Below are 14,842 nucleotides of genomic sequence, written 5' to 3' on the forward strand. Positions count from 1 at the left end.
AAGACATATTTTAACTTAACAGAAACATACAGTCACTGGGTGTTGTCATCAGGTGAAGTAGTGTGGCTCACTGGTTAGAGGCGGCAGACCCAAGAGCAGAGGACGGCCCGGGACCAGGGTTCGATTCCCAGCGCGGCAGGTTTCTGGACCAGGGTCAGCGGACTCGATAATTCTCTCGCCTCGGTGCCCACTCTGATCAGCGATCACACTCGGCAACTCTGGGCATTAGCTTGCCTCATCTTCACTAACGGCCCCACCAGACCGCCGGGGATGCCTGGTCTCACCCTGGAGATACCCATTAAGGGACCATCTCTCAGGGAAGCCAGGAAGGGTTTCGCAGCGGTCGAAGCGCCTTGGGACCCTCCGGGTAAGTAGTGCGCTATATAAATGCCTATACATTTACATTTACATCAGTGATGTCATCAGTGATGTCATTTGAGATGTCATCAGTGATGTCATCAGTGATGTCATTGACCATGTCATGAATGATGTAATATGTGACATCATCAGCAGTGGATTGTGGGTGCGCGATATATAGTTATTGCAACTAACTATATATGCGAATTTCAATGGTTTTGTGCGAGTAAATTAAGGTTTTGTAAATGCTAATCCCTAACTATATATGGTCTAAAACCTATGGTTTTTTCAGTGAATTTTCAAGGTTTTGTAAATGCTAATTCCTAAATATATATGGTCTATAACCTATGGTTTTTTCAGTGAATTTCAATGGTTTTTTAATAGCAAATATCAAAAGCTGTAAAATGTAAAGTACGTGGTAGGTAAAAACATTTTCATATTTATGCACGTTGATGTGCTTTGAACGCTGCCCCCCCTCCTCTTTTCTTTTAGGAGTATTCTCTCTTTGCAGATAGTGAAGGGTAGGTAACACAGGCCTTTGCCCCCGTTGTAATCCGTCGTGCCTGCTTCCCTCTCCATTTGATTGATTGTTATCCTAGCATTTATTGTTTTGGAATTGGTTCTCTTTGGTTCATTCTCTATTTACAAACAAGCACAGAGTCGCAATACTCTGTTTAGTCTTTGCAGATAGTGAAAAATTGTTAAAAAACAAAAGGAATCAAGCAGAATCAGTAGGCCACTAATGGGATCTCTTTTTGACCTCGCTAAAATAGAAACATTACGAACAACCCCTCATGACAAATACGAAACTAGTGAGAGGAACTGAGCTCGACACCATGATAGCTGCAAGACAGCTCGGCTCCGCCGCCCACCCACCCAAAATAACGACAAACACTATGCAAATATTATAAATATATACAACACACCAGCAAAGTAACAGGGTAAAACGTTTTATTAAATAACTATTTACATGGCAGCCTGCTGCAACATCGATCCAAACAAGCCTTTGTATTTTGGGCTCAAAATAAACCATCAATAGTAAGATTTTCATAGGTGAGTGTAGGTTCATGGTTTTCCATCCACAGACTAAAAGCCTGGAGTGAGAGTGAAAGAACAATAACTAGGTAAGAAGGAAGGCAGAGGTTGTGGGAAGGACTCTGGATATGGTATGTTGCTTGGTCCCTGAGATGCTTCGATGTCACTGCCTTGCACAAATGGCATAAGCCCTGGATGTTGGGTGCCATAGTTGAGGGTTCCGAGCAGCGCTTGTAACACTGTCTGAAACTTATTTGCACCTGCTGCAGCTTCACTATTCTCAAAGTAAGTGGGGGCTGTTTGTGGACCTGACTGCATTGGAAAACAATGTGATGCGGTGCCTCCTTGAACCACTTGACGGAGGCCCCCGAAATAATTGCGCCTGCTCCACACCTTGTCCCACAATCCGTTTGACCTGAAGACACATCCTGTGGTGCCCTGGTCCGACCATCACATATACCTGCGCCAGGAGACGGCGTGGGGTGCAGTAGAAGGGAGAGGCGGCGCGAACGAGCCTCCCCCACCTCCCCAGGTGGAGGTTTCTCAGCTACACCCCAGCGCTTCACTCGACCAGCTGACTTGCGCCCGCTCTTGCGACACAGTGCCTCGCTCGGCCAGCTGAATTGCGCCTGCTCTTGCTATTACAACGTCTCACCCGCCATCCAACGGAATTGCACCCAATCTTGTGGTACAGTGACAGGCGGCTGCTACGGAGCTCACGAAATGGCGGTCGGCTCCACTGACTTGGGCCTGGCCTGTAAAGATGGCTCTGGGCAACCGTGGAACTCGGACGCTTGACTGCTAGGGCATGGGCCCCATTCCCAAAAGAGTCCCCTCAGCCTTAAAGATTCTACAACAGTCACCGGGACCCCCGACTCCCGTAGACTTCCGGTGGGGAGCGACTGCCATGATTGCTCGCGGAATGGCCACGACGTAGCCACGAGATGGTGGTGCTCTCATGCTGACGCCAGCTTCAGTCTAAAACATCCAGAAACACTGTAGACTACCAATTCGATCAGTTCCGGTGGAGCCCCAACGTGACCCGCTAGAGAAGAACTTTCCCTCCCCTCTTTGACTGATGGTTCTTGTTGCCTGTCCCTTCTCTTGTCATTTAACAGAACTTTTTGGACTGCTGAAAGGGGTTGTGTTCCGACCGCTGGTTGGTGGAGACATTTTGACTATATTCTGGACCTGCGTTGCCGCGTAATGCGTCATATGACGCGCCGCGTTAGCGCACCCGGAAGTGCTCCGGTGCGCGAGGCGCAGCTTCCCGGAAACGATCCAGAGCGCGGCGCGCAGCGCGTAACGTAAGCATAACAGGTCATGTGACTTGTTAATAAAACTTTTCATTGGTTCATTTTACTTTTGTTATTCTAATGATGAAAGGCTTGGTCATATGACCTAAAAATAACACTTTTCATTGGTTTCGAACATTTTTTTTTCCCAAATGATGAAAGCCCCACCTTTTTTTCTCTCACTCTGACTTGTAAAGCAAAGGACCCAGATGCATTTACAGTTTATCACTAACAATGTTCCAGGCTAATGTATTTTCCCGGGAAATTTACAACTGTCCTGCAAGTAAAATATTCCTATTTCGAGAACAAGGGCGTTTCTTCGTCCCATGAGGGAGCCGTTGAACGAAAGAGGCTCGGCCTTCTGTCTTAGTCACTGATAGGCATGAATATCGGATTCTTATCGATCACTTTATGTTGCAGGAGTAGAAAACACAACAGCCCTTGACCATTTATCTTTACTGTGTTCCTGCGTATTATACCTTTTAACCTTCATGTAATCGGGCTGCTTTATTTCACATGCCTTTTACTGATTCGAAAACAGTGGCTATTATTCAAAACTTTACCAATCTAGGTACTACTACCATGTTTTGTTTTAAAAACCTTTATTGTGAAAATGTAAGTATACAAATACGGGCCTATAACCACGTGGGCCGGCCACGGAGCAAACTGGAATCGTATATGATGAGGGGACATTTACACTGTAGAAGAACGTAACGGGCGACCCATTAGGTTGCAAGAACTAAGGTGTCTAACAGTTGCGGAATCGGTGGACGTACATTTTATAATTAAAGTACGACAGGGCCAGTTACAATAAAATTATCTAGATATACATTTGCGGGCAAGTACCATGGGTGACGTTAATTCGAACTTTCAATAGTGCAGTAATCAATAACACATCAGAACTTAAAATCAATGGGGATGTCCAAATGTTCAATCAGTACTCGTCCCCGCCCGCCATGTGCTTCAAAACTGCATACGTATCTCGTGATATCAAGGTTGGGCAACCAGTACACAACAAGGAGTTACGAGTCCCATTTATACCGGCGCCATTTTGGGCGAGGCCGGGCAGGTCCAGGATATAGTCAAAATGTCTCCACCAAACAGCGGTCGGACCAGAACCCCTTTTGGAAGTCCAAAAAGGTTCCGTTAAATGACAACAGAAGAGATAGGCAACAAGAACAATCAGTCACAAGAGGGGACGCTTTCGGGAATGGGGCCCATGCCCTAGCAGGCAAGCGTCCGAGTTCCAAGGTGTCCCAGGGCCATTTTAGTGGACCAGGCCCAAATCCAAAGAGCCGGCCGCCATTTTGAGAGTCTTGTTGCAGCCGCCTTTTGCTGCACCGCAAGAGTAGCCGCAATTCAGCTGGATGGCGGGTGAGTCACTGTACCGCAAGAGTAGCCGCAATTCAGCTGGATGGAGGGTGAGGCACTGTGCCGCAAGAGCGGGCGGAACTCAGCTGGAAGGCGAGTGAAACTCTAAGAGGCGCCCCACTGCAGATGAGGTGCCTCCACCTGTGGATGAGGGAGAGGCCCGTTTCCACCGCCCCCCCCCCCGGGCACCCCACGCCGTCTTTCGGTGCAGCATTGTAGGATGGCCACACCAGTGAAACTTGCTGGACACCACCTCGGTGCCATCCGGATCTCAGCGCGTTCGAGTCACTGTACCGCAAGAGCGGGAGAAACTCAGCTGGATGGCGGGCGAGACGCTGTACCGCAAGAGCGGGCGGAACTCAGCTGGATGGAGGGTGAGGCACTGTGCCGCAAGAGCGGGCGGAACTCAGCTTGAAGGCGAGTGAAACGGTAAGGGGCGCCGCACTGCACATGAGGTGCCTCCACCTGGGGAGGCGAGAGAGGCCAGTTCGCGCCGCCTTCCCCCCCCACCCCGGGCACCCCACGCCGTCTTTCGGCGCATCATTGTAGGATGGCCACACCAGTGCAGCAACTTTCTGGACAGCACCTCGGTGCCATCCGAATCTCGGCGCGTTGTGCTGCCTTCGGCCTATTCGCACATCGGTCCGCTACTGACGCCGCCTCACAGGCCAACGGATTTTGTAGGCTTTTTATAGCCCAAAGCCGCATAACAGGTCATGTGACTTGTTTATAAAACTTTTCATTGGTTCATTTTACTTTTGGTTTCCTAATGATGAAATGCTTCATTATATGACCTAAAAATAACACTTTTCATTGGATTAAAACATTTTTTTTTCCCAAACGATGAAAGCCCCACTTTTTTTTTTTCTCACTCGGCAATCCAAAAGGTTCCGTTAGATGACAACAGAGGGGACAGGCAACAAGAACCATCAGTCAAAAGAGGGGAGGGCAAGTTCTTCCCTACCGGGTCACTTTGAGGCTCCACCGGAAGTCATCAAATTGATAGTCTACAGTGTTTCTGGATGTTTCAGACTGAAGCTGGCATCAGCATGAGAGCACCACCATCTCGTAGCTCTGTCGTGGCCATTCCGCAAGCAATCATGGCAGCCGCTCCCCACCGGAAGCCTGCGGGAGTCGGGGGCCCCCAAGACTTTTGTAGAATCTTCAAGGCTGAGGGGACGCTTTCGAGAATGGGGCCCAAGCCCTAGCAGACAAGCGTCTGAGTTCCAAGGTGTCCCAGGGCCATTTTAGTGGACCAGGCCCAAATCCGAAGAGCCGGCCGCCATTTTAAGAGTCCTGTGGCAGCCGCCAATCGCTGCACCGCAAGAGTGGGTGCAATTCAACTAGATGGTGAGCGAGACGCTGTAGCCGCAAGAGCGGGCGCAACTCAACTGGATGGTGGGTGAGACGCTGTTGTCGCAAGAGCAGGCGGTAAACAGCTGAATGGCGGATGAGGCACAGTGCAGCAAAAGCGGGCGGAAAACCGCTGAATGGCAACTGAAACGGTAAAGGGGCGCCCCATTGCAGCAGAGGAGCCTCCACCTGGGGAGGCCCGTTCACGCCGCCTCCCCCCACCCCCCCGGGGCACCCCACGCCCTTTTTCAGCGCAGCGTTGTAGGATGCCAAGACCAGTGCGGCAAGTAAAGGACATCACCTGGGTGCCGTCCAGATCTCAGCGCGTTGTGCTGCCTTCGGACTATTCGCACAACAGACCGCTACTGACGAGGCACAGTGCAGCAAAAGCGGGCGGAAAACCGCTGAATGGCAACTGAAACGCTAAAGGGGCACCCCATTGCAACAGAGGAGCCTCCACCTGGGGAGGCCCGTTCACGCCGCCTCCCCCCCTCCCCCCCCCCCCCCCCCGGGGCGCCCCACGCCGTTTTTCGCCGCAGCATTGTTTTGTGGCCCATCTCAAATGCGACTCTAGTAAAATGGAGATCCTCCCGATCGGAAAAAACACCTCCTTCTGCCCAGCCATTTGGTGGCTGGACGACTCAACAGCTAGGAACCTCGGCGTCCTATTCGACTCAGATCTATCTTTCGACCAACATGCCAGGACTGTAGCTGGTAGATGTTTCGGAATAATAAAATCGCTAAGAATGTTCTTCGACTTCCTTCCACTTGACGCCAGGAAAACGGTAACAGTAGCCCTTATAATTTCACGCTTAGACTACTGCAACGGTCTTCTTGCAGGGGCAAAAAAGAATACTCTATCTAAACTCCAAAGTGTTCTTCACACGGCCGCACGACTGGTCCTTAAGCTGCCCCGAAAAGCATCTATCTCCGCAGCCCTACGATCCCTACATTGGCTCCCCCTTCATAAAAGGATTCTTTTTAAAATATTGATCATTGCCCTTTGAGCCTTTAACAAATCCGGTCCAAAATACCTCTCCAGACGCTTCCCCCACTACACCCCCAGTCGATCCCTCCGCTCATCCCAGGACAACCTCATCCTCCCCGCTAAGTACAACCTGAAGAAGAAGGGCGGAAAAACGTTAAGCTTCCTGGCCACTAAAGCTTGGAACAACTTGCCCAAAAATCTGAGACAACAAACCCTCGAAAAACCCTTCAGAAAACTCCTAAAGACTTGGATCTTCAACCTCTCCGATGACTACTCCGAAGCAGCCATCTAAACCCCCACCGTTACCAGGACTGGTCCACCAGGATTTCAGCGCCAAGATGCTCCCTCCGGAGCGAAAGTTGCGCTTTAGAAATACCCTCACAAATATCACAAATTGTAGGATGCCAAGACCAGTGCGGCAAGTAAAAGACATCACCTGGGTGCCGTCCAGATTTCAGCGCGTTGTGCTGCCTTCGGACTATTCGCACAACAGACCGCTACTGATGCCATCTCACAGCAGCCCATTGTTGCTTTGTTTTAAATTTTTATTTTACCGTGTTTACTTTGTTGGAGCGTTGTATATATTTATAAGTTATTAAAGTGTTATAATCCTACTACTTTGTTGGAGTGCTATATATTTTTAATGTGACACATAATTGTGAAGACTTTGATGTACAAAAAGGCATCCATGGAATCTTCCGCTTCAGGCTCGGTCCCACACACCCTCACAGTGAGAATCCCCTCCCCAATCACAGTACAGGATCGTTATCAGATAGTAGGAACGCGTGTGGAGTGACGGATCTCATGGGGTGGGGGCCTTGATCTACTGTAACTCCTTTGAAGAGGGGTGATTCTTTACAGTTGGGGCCATAAACTACTTCCGCAGGGCTAGGTGATAGCCTGGGACAGGCCTGGACAATCGGACACAGAGGAAGAGGAGTGTCAGAGGATGCAGTAGTGAATAGGGTGAAAGGGAGGTGTCGGGCGGGCACGGGTGTGATTCTCAGGGAAGAGCCGCGCAGATGGGGGGAGGTTTATGGCCCATGCATGAGAGAGAGAGCGGGGGTGACCAGTGCGTGGCGGAGATGCTTGCGAGGGTGGGGAGCCATGCTGAGGATCGGCGGCGTGCAGAGAGTGGGTCTGGTCAAGGCATCTAAAATGGCTGCCGTGCACGACAAAAGTGTGGCATTGGAAAAAAAGCAAGATGGCGCAGACAATGTTTATCAATACGGATTAATTTATAACAATTATTTTTAACAATATATTTACTCGCAGTATCAAAATGGTGGTCAACACTTCCTGATTTCCTTCGAATCGAACGTTAACAGACGTCACGCAGCAAAAAAAAAAAAACGCTCACGCGCAGCCGCTGGAAGACAAGTATCAACATATATGAGCATCCTCAGCCACCCTCAGAAAACATACGGGGTCAGGATACGTCTCCCGTACCCCCTTATACCCACTTCTCACATTGTTTTTCCTCCATCTTGTAATTTAATTAAAACGAAACACAAAATGGCGAATTCCAGTTTCGCGACCCGGTTCGCTACCTGGTTCGCAAACCAGGAAGCGCTTCTACCACAAAAAATCAATGTTTTTTTATTTTTGCCCCACGGGACCCTTTAATAACCCCAACATCATTCCTAGGGGGTCAAGAAGGGTCTACCTTGCCCCCTTTCATTAAATTCCCCCTTCGTTTTTCTCCTCCTCTTGTCTCTCGATCCTACCGAGAGACAAGATGGCGGCCGTTCCGGACTGTTTAGAATGTTGACAGACACCGGAGAGCCAATCAGCTTCACTTCGCAAAGTTCCGTTACGCGAAAAGTTCGCGAACCGGAGCGCTACCCGGGACGCTGTCACAGATATATCTGTTTTTTTAAATGTTAATTTCTCAAAATCCACTGGAGCACATATCTCGAGACCTAGCAAAGGCACATCGGGCTAACAGTCCCTACAATTTTGCCAAGTTTCGTGCAAATCCATTCAGCCGTTCGAGCTAAAAGTGAGGCCAAACGCCCTATGGAAAAATGAATGGGACCCCCCTTTTTTCTCGGCCCCCCCTTGACGAAACCCCCCCAAATTTCAAGGGGCTGTTCAGAAACAAAATGTGCCATTTTCCTGAACATTTCAGCCGATTCCGTCCACAAACGCCAAAGTTATTAGACATAGAATTTTCAAAAGTCCCATAGAGAAAAAATCCTAACTATATATACCTACTGGCTATCGCCAGTAGGTAATATATATGTATATATATATATATATATATATACATACACATGCATATTCAAACCAAAAGGCCCTTGAGTTTTGGGAGGTCACTCGACAGAGCTTGGCCATGCGGCTCCGTGATGCAGCCTATCTCAATAATCCATTTCATTAGTGTTTTTGCCAACGCGTTTCAAGGTAAAAAAACCCTTCTTCCTGGGCTGCCACAAACACATCTGAGCCACGCATTCATTTGACTTTTGCAGCTTTATTGATTTCCATCACAGTTGGAGGCGCACAGTTCATTCAGTGCATGATGGAACAGAGAGTTCGTGATTAATGCGATATTGTTCACTTTCAGTAAGTTCAGATGTAATTTGCTTAATTACGGCATATTACACTTACATATATATAAATGCATATGCATATATATGCGTATATATATATGCGTATATTTGTGCGTGTAGAGAGAGGTAGAGAGGTAGAGGTGTAGAGGTAGAGAGGTAGGTAGAGAGGTAGGTAGAGAGGTAGCGGTAGAGAGGTAGTGACTAGTAGAGAGAGAAGTAGAGAGAGGTAGAGAGGTAGAGAGTAGAGAGTGAGTAATAGAGAGTAGAGAGTGAGTAGTACAGAGTGGTAGATAGCAGTAGGGAGAGTAGCAGAGAGTGAGTAGTAGAGAGTAGTAGAGTGAATAGTAGAGTGAGTAGTAGAGAGTAGTAGAGAGTGAGTAGTAGAGAGTGAGTAGTAGAGAGTAGAAGAGAGTAAGTAGTAGAGTGAGTAATAGAGAGCAGTAGAGAGTGAGTAGTGGAGAGTAGTAAAGAGTGAGTAGTAGAGAGTAGTAGAGAGTGAGTAGTAGAGAGTGAATAGTAGAGAGTAGTAGAGAGTGAGTAGCAGAGAGAGAGAATAGTAGAGAGTAGTAGAGAGTGAGTAGTAGAGTGAGTAGTAGAGAATAGTAGAGAGAGAGTAGTAGAGAGTGAGTAGTAGAGAGTAGTAGAGAGTGAGCAGTAGAGAGAGTAGTAGAGAGTGAGTAGTAGAGAGAGAGTAGTAGAGAGTGAGTAGTAGAGAGTAGTAGAGAGTGAGAAGTAGAGAGTGAGTAGTAGAGAGTGAGTAGTAAAGATTGAGTAGCAGAGAGAGAGTAGTAGAGAGTGAGTAGTAGAGAGTAGTAGATAGTGAGTAGTAGCGAGTGAGTAGTAGAGAGAGAGAAGTAGAGAGTAGTAGAGTAGTAGAGAATGAGTAGTAGAGAGTGAGTATTTGAGAGTAGTGGAGTAGGAGAGAGTAAGTAGTAGAGAGTAGTGGAGAATATTCCAAAGTTTGGCACAGCACCGCTTGCACAATAAGTCCAATCAAATCATATCACTTAGAGTCCTTATTGAAGCGCTGAATCTTGGTATTTATTCAAATGCTTTTATTTTCCTTAAGTTTATGTACCACAGCCAGCCGAAACGTTTCGTTCTGTACAACAGAACTTCTTCAGGGCGTTCTTATTTCCTTCAAGTTATGTCGGTATCCTGTTGTCATATAACTAGATATGTCTTCCAAATGTTAGACGAGACGTAAGGTAGTCATTGGGTTTGTGTGGAGCACTCCGTTGTACTCAAAGTTATGTTGTTAATCCACTGGTGCCGTGATTAATTAGGATAGTCATTCCTTGGTTCAATAGTTAGTTATAGTGGGTCTGTTGGCCCATCTGATCACGCACTGTTCACTCGATGCTTCCACACCTAACTATAGCTTATTGGCTTATTCAATGTACACCTTATTTTACTATCTTTCTGTTTATTTTATTCAGTATTCAGTCTGTCATCAACAGTTTTACAATATTCAAATCATAATTTTCATCAACTGTGACATTAGAAGAGCAAACAATATTTACATTGGTTCAATTGTATCTTAATATAACAGTAATACATTTTTTCATGATCACAAGATTTTTATGAAGCCCAATGCATTTCGGCACTTGATTAGTGCCTTCATCAGGGGCGAACATGAAAAAAATGAATAAATGAAAATAATATGAATGTCCGTGTCTATTTAAGACCATGGGAGCTTATGTGTGTACTTTTATTGATGTTTTCATACCTGATTGTGTTGACCTGTATGCAAATTATAACCTCTTGTGTACCACGAAAGCAGCTTATTATCTGTGAACACAAGTATGAAAAGCGCCATTGTAACTGTCTTTCATCATAATAAGTCACAACCATATAATAACTTTGCTCTAGCAAAAGAAAACACATTATCTTAGCCTACCTTACTCAAATTCAAGTGTAAAGACACTGTGAAAACAAAATATGTTTTTAGGAGAACGCCACTACGTTAGTGTGTTTAAGTCTAAACACATCATTGAATAAATATCGTACCTTATCCGTTTGTCGTCTTGCTAACCTGAAACAATACCGAAAAAGATATATCAAAATTCTGAATTCTGAAAACTCTGGGTGAAAAATCACCAAAAAGATGCGGAAAACTGCTGCTCGTACCTTGTATATTTGTTCGTTGTGCTTTGAAAAAGTAAGTAAACATTGTCACGCCACAAACGACGCCGATCTTTGCCCCAATCTACCTCGCGTTTGTGCTTTAAACACTCATCTTAGTGTTTACCGAAGATAAACAATGGACTATACCACACGAAATGTGGATTTGTTGCGGACGCCATCTTAAAACGGTAATAAAATGTAAACAATGCCGTATTTTAGTTGTACTGTGCACTAAGCCATATGTGGTATGTAAACAAATGTCGATTTCATGCCACATTAGTTATCCTTCATTTTGTTCTCTGGTTATAACACCCGTCACTATATTTAAGATTATGGGGATAATGTTGAACCAAAAAAGCTCAGACCACCATAAATATCCGTAGCACAGGTAAGCGCCATCATTACTAGGTAAAGTCCTGTGTATATTGGTATAATCCTACTACGGTTACGTACTATGTAAACGATCATATGTTGCGCCGATCATCCGACAAAACGATCCTACTATTGGTGCTAAATTCCACGATGCACTACAAAGATTGTGTTTGTAAGATTATGACTCTACCAAAGATTTCTATGTGCGGTAGTGTTATGACATGCTGATTGTGTTGTGATTGTTGTGTTATTCCTAAACACATGAAGAACATACTGTCATAGGCTACTAAAAACATACTTTATACTGTTGCACTAATATTCATTATTTATGTTAATGAACTTTAAATGTTACTCTTGTTTATTGCAGCTCTCCTGATATTTTGTTGTTTGAATAAATAAACCTGCTGTAGTTGTGGTGATTACTGACAGGTCGCTACAAAAAACATGATAAATCGTATTTATCATTAAGTCCTATTGCGGACATCGTGTTAAGGTACTTGATCCAATAAATTTCCCGTTGTAACAATCTTTTGGTGATTATCAATGCCTGGCCTGATTGGTACCTGTTCAATAACAAAAAATCGTAATTGAGAAATGGTGTGTTTTGCTTCTCTCCAGTGGTAGACCAGTGGTGATGTAAAACTCTCACTGCGTATCCTGCTTTTATGCTCCGTGATTCTTATTTTGATTTTTCGTTGTTTTTTTCCAACGTATAATCTGCCACAAGGGCATTTAATGCCATATACAACATTCTGTGTGTTGCAATCACTGGTGTGTCTGAGATGTATCTGTTTTCCAGTAGTTGGGTGGCAGCACTTGTTACCTACTATGACATTATAACAGTTTGTGCAGTTATGGCATTTGATTGTTCCTTTGTTGTTGATGCCACTTGTGTCTGTTTCAATCTCTCCCTTTTGACCTCTTGTGTAGGCATGTAAAGGTAGATCTTTGAATAAGTCTTTAAAGTCTGGTTCTGATGCCAGCAAATCCCATCTTTTGTTGATTATATTCTTAATCTTCTTAGATTGAGTTGTGTATTTGGTGACAAACACGATTCTTTCGGTAGATGTTTTGATTTTTGGTTTAAGTAAATCGAGCCTGTCCATTCTCATGACCTTCTCCGTGTGTTCTTGTAATACCTCAGTGGGATATCCTCTCTCCTCATATTTTGCCACTTGTTTCTGAATTGTGTTTAAACAAGTTTGTGGGTCCGAACAGATGCGTTTTATCCGGATAAATTGAGACACAGGAAGATTTTGCATCAAGCTTTTCGGATGAAAACTGGTGTAGTTTAAGGTATAATTACGGTCAGTTGGCTTTGTGTATAGTTCTGTGGTGAATCCGCTGTCTGTTTTTATAATCCGCACATCCAAAAAGTCGATTTTTTGTTGGTCAATTTTGTGGGTGAACTATATCCTTGGATTTATTTGATTCATTCATTGAATCAATTGTTCCAGTGTGTCTGGTGTGTCGTCCCAAATTAAGAAAATGTCATCAATAAAGCGACAATACATCTTTATGTGTTGCCACTGTTCAGTGTTCATCAAATTCTCTGCCTCAAACTGGGCCATAAATGTATTTGCGTACACAGGGGCCCCTGCAAAGCCCATCGAAGTTCCAGTGAGTTGTGCATAATGGTGATCTTGCCATATGAAGTAACTGTTGTGGAGACAGAATTTGAGTAGTTGTAACAAAAAAACTTTATTCGTTGACAATTCACCCAATTTCAGTAGTGCCCATTCTGTTGATTCTAAACCTGCCTCGTGAGGTATGGATGTATAAAGGGCCACCACATCTATCGTGCACATGATCCAATTACTTTGAAATCCTTGTTCAATCCATGCTAATTTATTCAGAAAATCTGTGGTGTCTTATATATAGGAACCCCATTGTTGTACACATTTCTGCAAGAAGTGATCTATATATTGTCCTAGGGGATCAAATATTGACCCACACCCAGAGACAATTGGTCTGAATGGAGGGTTGGTTAGATGTTTATGGACCTTGGGAATCATATACAATTTGGGGCATCTGGGATGTTTTCTGCTCAAATATGCCTGTGTTTGGTCATCTATCCATTCATTCTCTTTTGCCATTTGCAGTATGTTGTTAAGCATTGTTTGAAGTTTAGTGATGGGATCCGATGGTAGCAATAAGTAAGTGTTGGTATCTGCCACATGTTCGTTGACCTTGTGTTCATAAAAGTATGAGTCCATCACCACCAGAGCTCCACCTTTATCTGCTGGCTGTATTATCAGCTCTGTGTTTTTTGCCAAGTTAGCAATTATGTTCTGTTCCATCTTGGATAAATTGCTGTATCCAATTTTTTTTGTAATCCAATGTTTGCAGGTCTTTCTGTACCATTATCTCGAATGTGTCCAGCATTTTATGTGACATGGGAGCTTGAAACAAACTGTTGGGTTTGAATTTGTGTTCCTGTGTTTCTCCACTTTTCTCCATGGGTTCTGCTACATTGGTGAAATGATGTCTCAACCTCAGGGTTCGCATAAATTTGAAGAAGGCGCCTTCAGTCTCTATTTCATTTGTTTTGATGGTAGGTATAAATGACAATCCTTTATTTAATGTTCTTACTTGTTGTTTGGATAGAGTTATAGATGAGATATTGATTATCAAACTACTGTCCGTCCACTCCGTAGTGCCTTTCCTGCCACTTCCTCGCCTTGTTTTGCGCTTGATGATGATGTTTCTAGTCGTTGCGTCGGGGGACGCCCTTGGTTTTGGTCCTTGGACAAAAAAGCAACACTTCCGCTAGTTGTTGCTTGGTCATTTCCTTCTGTGATTAGCTCTGTTCCTTCTTGATTTAGTCGAACAGGTCCTCGTCGTATGGAAGTATCTTTCTCTGCCACCAAACTTTCTTCCGATGAGTGGGTTGTTGCTGTTGTTTTTTTGGGAATGAATTGTTGGCGGGCATAGATGTCAGCCCACGTATAAACTTCATTCAGTTTATAATCAATTGTATCATGTTTATATTTACGCAGTTTGCACTCTTGTAACTCTTTCTCATATTTTTCAAGTTTTAAATTGATGCCTTCTAGACTAATTTTCCAGGTGTCAATTTCCATTCTTGTTTCTAACTCAGTTTTTAAATTAAAAATTTCTTCATCCAATTCTTTTATTGTTTTCACTAATTCCTCAATGATCAATAAAATGAGGTCCAAAGAACACTTATTCAGTATGCTGTACCATTTATCCATGAATTTGGAGTTGAGATTAAAGCAGAACAACATTGGCTTAATTGATAATCGAAGGCCCCGTGGGATTCGCTTGGCTCTGTGATACTGTATAAGTGTTGAGGCATGCATTCTCTGGTTTAATTTTTCGTCGAGTTAAGTACTCTAGTTGTTTAAGCTGCTGGCTTACTGAGCCCCCAT

This window comes from Lissotriton vulgaris, chromosome 3_1 (assembly GCF_964263255.1).
Source record: "Lissotriton vulgaris chromosome 3_1, aLisVul1.2, whole genome shotgun sequence".
NCBI lineage: Eukaryota > Metazoa > Chordata > Amphibia > Caudata > Salamandridae > Lissotriton > Lissotriton vulgaris.